The 6,000-nt window shown below is 36.7% G+C and overlaps 1 protein-coding gene across 6 annotated transcripts in view; it reads right to left on the bottom strand.

Annotated features, from left to right (window-relative positions):
* Window positions 1-344: 344 nt before the first annotated feature.
* LOC105473831 (RNA binding motif protein 44) overlaps window positions 345-6,000 on the bottom strand; it is a 45,461-nt gene continuing 39,805 nt past the window's right edge. For all 6 annotated transcript variants that reach the window (XM_071073656.1, XM_071073658.1, XM_071073659.1 and 3 more), the window contains one exon: window positions 345-1,295. The gene's annotated coding sequence lies outside the window, so the exon portion shown is untranslated. The remainder of the gene's footprint in view (window positions 1,296-6,000) is intronic.

Genomic DNA, 6,000 nt, shown 5'->3' with positions numbered 1-6,000 from the left:
ATACAAAATCACAGCTACATAGGAGGAATGAGTTCTAGCGTTCTGTACCACTATAGGATGGCTATAATAAATAACATATGATGTAATTTCAAATAGCTACAAGTAGGATATTGAATGTTCCCAAGACAAACAAATGATAAATGCTTGAATTGATAAATATGCTAACTACTCTGATTTGATTACAATACATTATATATATGAAAATATTACTATATGCCCCATGAATATGTACAACTACTATTTGGCAATTAAAATAAATAAAATAAAATAAATAAAGAATATTTGTTATTCTGGGAAAAAAAATGCCACTGAACCCGAAGAAAGCATTAAATTGACAGTGGTACTACAGATTAGATGCCTTTATTAAATACAAATACATCAAATATAAACGTTAAATGGCTAATTTTTAATCAAGTAACACCAACTAAACATTGAATGTTATAAACATTTAAAACATTTAAAGAAAATGCAGACTTAAATGTTAACCTTACTATTAATAAAAATGCAACTTAAATATTATATTACTTTCAAAAAGTAAGCAATTAAAGAACCATCTATTCTATATTTCTATCAGATAAGGCATAAAATTAGCCTTTGAAAATTGTTGTAACAATACAACAGAACTTTTCACAAAATGAATGCAAGCACTATAGGGAACATTTAAATTTAAGTACCAAAGCACATACAAGTTTACCCTTCCCAGCGAAAATGGCTAACGCACCTGAATGTTTTATACTGAAGTCATAAAAATGCATGAAATGTATCATGACGTAATTTAATTATCTTGGAAGCCTGAAAGTATACACATTCCAAAATGTTGTATGATTCTGAATGTATCTATACAGTTTATCTGTTATCCTATAATCCAATATAAGAGTCTTAAGATAAAGTTCAGGTAAATTACCTTTTTTCATGTATGGAAATCATTTCACAAACATTGATATAACAACAAACCTCTTTCTTGGTCAGTATATTTTAAAAGTGACTTAATAAAGGTTTTTAAAATGGACAAGACCATTTCTTTAGATCCCAAATACGCACCTTGATGTTCTAAACAACAAGATTGAAATAAAAAATTTTAAAACTTATTAAAATTATATTTTAACTTTAAACAAACAGAGATCTTAATATTGTATAGACAACTGCTGCTCGATTTTAAAGGAGGGCTATGAAGTAGAATATTTTAACAGCTTAGCCCATTTACACAACCTAATTACATCATCTTGTTATTACTACTTTTTCCTAAGTGCTGTAGAACATTCTCTGAAGGAGGAGACACACTATCCAAGGAAGTTCTAGAATCAAAAGAAAGGAGAAATCAACAATGATTGTTGAGTATCTTTTGTTAAATACATTCCTAGGCCCTTGTTTTTAATGGTACTATAATATCTTTTAACAAATTTCATTTTTCTTACATCATGGATAGTGAGAATTGCAATTAATTTTTGTGTACTGTCTTTGTATCTAGCAATCATTTTAACTCTAATATTTCTTTCACATGCCTCTAATTTTATTTTGATAAAGAAAAATAAGATATTTTATTTTAAACTTCTATTTTAGTTTCAGGGGCATATGTGCAGGTTCATTATATATATATAATTTACATGTGGGGTTTAGCATATAGATTATTTCATCATCCAGTTAATAAGCGTGGTACCAGATAGGTAGTTTTTTGATCCTTACCATCCTCCTACCATCTACCCTTAAGTAGGCTCCAGTGTCTGCTGTTCCCTTCTTTGTCCATATGTACTCAAAGTTTAGCTCCCATTTATAAATGAGAACACGTGGTATTTGATTTTCTGTTTTTGCATTAGTTTGCTTGATAATGGCCTCTAGCTTCATCCATACTGCTGCAAAGCACATCATCTCGTTCTTTTTTATGGCTGCATAGTACTCCATAGTGTATACATACACTTCTCTTTATCCAGTCTACCACTGATGAGCATTTAGGTTGATTTCATGTCTCTGCTATTGTGAATAGTGCTGTGATAAGTATACACATGCATGTATCTTTATGGTACAATGATTTACATTCCTTTGGGCATATATTCAACAATGGGATTGCTGGCCCGAATGGTAGTTCTGTTTTAAATTCTTTGAGGAATTACCAAACTGCTTTCCACAATGACTGAACTAATTTATATTCCCACCAACAGTGCATAGGCATTCCCTTTTCTCTACAACCTTGTCAGCATCTGTTATTTTTTGACTTTATTTAATAATAGCCATTCTGACTGGTATAAGATGGTATCTTGTGGTTTTGACTTGCATTTCTCCAATGATTAGTGATACTGAGCATTTTTTCATATGCTTGTTGGCCAGGTGAATGTATTCTTTTGAGAAATGTCTGTTCACGTCCTTCACCCATTTTTTAATGGTTTTTTTTTTTTTCCCTGTTAAGTTCCTTACAGATTCTGGATATTAGACTTTTGTCAGATGCACAGTTTGCAAATATTTTCTCATATTCTGTGGGTTATCTGTTTACTCTGGTGACCGTTTCTTTTGCTGTGCACAAGTTCTTTAGTTTAATTAGGTCCCACTTGTCAATTTTTGTTTTTGTTGTAATTGCTTTTGGCATCTTCATCATGAAATCTTGGCCAGAATGTAATTGTCCTACTGTCCAGAATGGTAATTCTTAGGTTTTTCTTCAAGGGTTTTTATAAGTCTTAGACTGTACATTTAAGTCTTTAATCCATGTTGAGTTGATTTTTGTATATGGTGTAAGGAAGGGGTCTAGTTTCAGTCTTCTGCATATGGCTAACCAGTTTTCCCAGCACCATTTATTGAATATAGGGAGTCCTTTCTCCATTGCCTGTTTTTGTTGACTTTGTTGAAGATCAGATTGTTGTAAGTGTGCATTATTTTCTGAGTTTTTCTATTCTGTTCCATTGGTTTGTGTGCCTGTTTTACTTACTTATTTTATTTATTTATTTATGAGATAGTCTTGCTCTATCACCCAAGCTGGAGTGCAGTGGCGTAAACTCAGCTCACTGCAACTTCTGCCTCCCAGGCTCAAGGGATCCTTCACTTCAGCCTCCTGAGTAGCTAGGACAATAGGTATGTGCTATCATGCTTGGCTAATTTTCATATTTTTTGTGGAGATGGGGTTTTACCATGTTTCCCAGGCTGGTTTTGAATTCCTGGCCTCAAGTGATTTGCCTGCCTCTGCCTCCCAAAATGTTGGGATTACTGGTGTGAGCCACCTCCTCCCCAGCCTATTCTGGGTATTAACCCCTTATCAGATATATGATTTATAAATATTTTCTCAATCTGTGGGCTGCCTTTTCACTCTTTCGATAGTGTCCTTTGATGTTCAAGTTTTTGATTTTGATGAAGTCTAATATATGTATCTTTTCTTTTGTTGTCCATGCTTTTGTTGCCATATCCAAATCAGCGCTAAATCCAATGCTGCGAAAGTTTTCCACTGTTTTCTTCTAAGAGTTTTATAATTTTAACTCATGTTCAAGTTGTTGATTCATTTTAGTTGATTTTCGGATATGGTGTAAGGTAAAGGTCCAACTTCATTTTCCATATGCTTTTGAAAATTGTTCTTTTAGGGCCTGGGCACGGTAGCTCATGCCTGTAATCCTAGCATTTTGGGAGGTCGAGGCGGATGGATCACGAGGTCAAGAGATCAAGACCATCCTGGCCAACATGGTGAAATCCCGTCTCTACTAAAAATACAAAAATTAGCTGGGCATGGTGGCGGATGCCTGTAGTCTCAGCTACTTGGGAGGCTGAGGCAGAAGAATCGCTTGAACCCGGGAGGCAGAGGTTGCAGCGAGCTGAGATCGTGCCACTGTACTCCAGCCTGGGCGACCAAGCGAGACTCCATCTCAAAACAAAAAACAAAAACAAACAACCCCCCCCCCACAAAAAATTGTTCTTTTAGTAATTGCCCCCAAATTTACAACATGGATTCTTTGTTCTGATATCAACTGGCATATGTGTAGAAAAATAATTAATGTAGCAGTCCTGAGACTGCCATCCTTAGAAAGACCTGCTTGCAAGGTTGGCCCCTGGCTGGTATCTAGGAACTTGGGATTTTGGGGTGGGGGTTCCCACCATTTCCAGAAGTGATGAGTGCCTCATTATACTAAAACTGCTATACAAACAGTGTGGTTTATGCTGAATTGCTGCTCCCTGACAGCCTGGAGCTACAGTATGTGCTAGGCAGAGGGCAACTACATGACCAACCCCCAGTAAAATCCTTGGGCACTGAGTCTTCAATGAGTTTCCCTGGTAGACAACATTTTATAGGTGTCACAATTCATTGAAATTAAGCACATCTTGTGTGATTCCACTGGAAGAGGACTCTTGGAAGCTTGTTTCCTCCAGACTTCACCTTATGTACCTTTTCCCTTTGCTGATTTTGCTTCATATTTTGTTGCTGTAATAAATCATAGCCATGAACACATCTATGTCCTGAGTTACGTGAGTCCTCCTAGCATATAATGAAGCTTGGGTGGTCTTGAGTACCCCCAACACAGAGCATCTTACTCTCTTCCCAAACTGCAAGGTGTTTAGAATAGTAAGAATACTTAATCCCCTCTCAACTTATGTATTAGTATTATCATGTATTTTAATTACATTAGAACCTATAAAAATCATTATTTTTGTTTTCTTTTTTTTTTTTTTTTTTGAGACGGAGTCTCGCTCTGTAGCCCAGGCTGGAGTGCAGTGGCCGGATCTCAGCTCACTGCAAGCTCCGCCTCCCGGGTTCACGCCATTCTCCGGCCTCAGCCTCCCGAGTAGCTGGGACTACAGGCACCCGCCACCTCACCCGGCTAATTTTCTTGTATTTTTAGTAGAGACGGGGTTTCACCGTGTTAGCCAGGATGGTCTCGATCTCCTGACCTTGTGATCCGCCCGCCTCGGCCTCCCAAAGTGCTGGGATTACAGGCTTGAGCCACCGCGCCCGGCCCATTATTTTTGTTTTCTACCGCCAATATTGATTGAGACCTACCACATATTTACTCTTCGTTGATCTTCATTTCTCCTGTACCTCTGACCTTTCATTTAAAATCACTTTTTTCCCAGAGAACATTCTGGTATTTTCTTTAGAGTAGGGCTTCTTCTAAAGTAACAAATTATCTTAGTTTTTAAAATTTGCATGATAATTAGTTATTTTACATTTATTTTTGAAGGCTCTTTTCCTGGGTCTAGAGCTTTGGGCTTGGATAATTATTTGGTGACTTCTGTTGAGTGGGAGTCAGCTGTGAATCTAACTGTTGCACTCTTAAGGTAAACTTTGTCCCTCCAGCTGCTTTATAGTTCTTTTAGGCTTTAATTTTTCAAGCAGTTTTTCTCTGATGTACTCATGTCATGCTGAAGGCTGCAGTGGCTGTGGCAACTTCTTAAAATAAGACAACGATGAAGTTTGCTGCATCAACTGACTCTTTCATTCACAAGAGATTTCTCTGTAGCTTGAGATTCTGTATGATAGCATTTTACCCAGATTAGAACTTCTTTCAAAATTGGAGTCAATTTCCTTAAACTTTTTTTTTAAACACCGAATGGGTACTTAATCCCCTCAAACTTTGCCACTGCTTTATCACCTAAGTTTATGTACTATTCCAAATCCTTTGCTGTTATTTCAACAATGTTCACAGCATATTCACCAGTAGTAGACTGCATCTCAAGAAAGCATTTTCTGGGCTGGGCACAGCGGCTTACACCTGTAATCCCAGCACTTTCGGAGGCTGAGTGGGAGAATTGCTTGAGGCCAGAAGTTTGAGACCAGCCTGGGAAAAATAACAAGATCCCATTTCTACAAAAATAACAAATAATAAAAAAAGAAAGTACTTTCTTTGCTCATCCATAATAAGGAACTTCTCATCCATTCAAATTTTATCATGAGGTTGCAGCAATTCAGTCATATCTTCAGGCTCCACTTCTAATTTGAATTGTCTTGCTATGTCTACCACATCAGCATACTTCCTCCACTGAAGTCTTGAACCCCTTAAAGTCATCCATGAGTTGGATTCAGCTTTTTCTAAA

The sequence above is a fragment of the Macaca nemestrina genome, chromosome 11 (assembly GCF_043159975.1).
Source record: "Macaca nemestrina isolate mMacNem1 chromosome 11, mMacNem.hap1, whole genome shotgun sequence".
NCBI classification, from domain to species: domain Eukaryota; kingdom Metazoa; phylum Chordata; class Mammalia; order Primates; family Cercopithecidae; genus Macaca; species Macaca nemestrina.
Note: the sequence above shows the minus strand (reverse complement) of the source record. Positions and strands in the feature narration are given on the sequence as shown.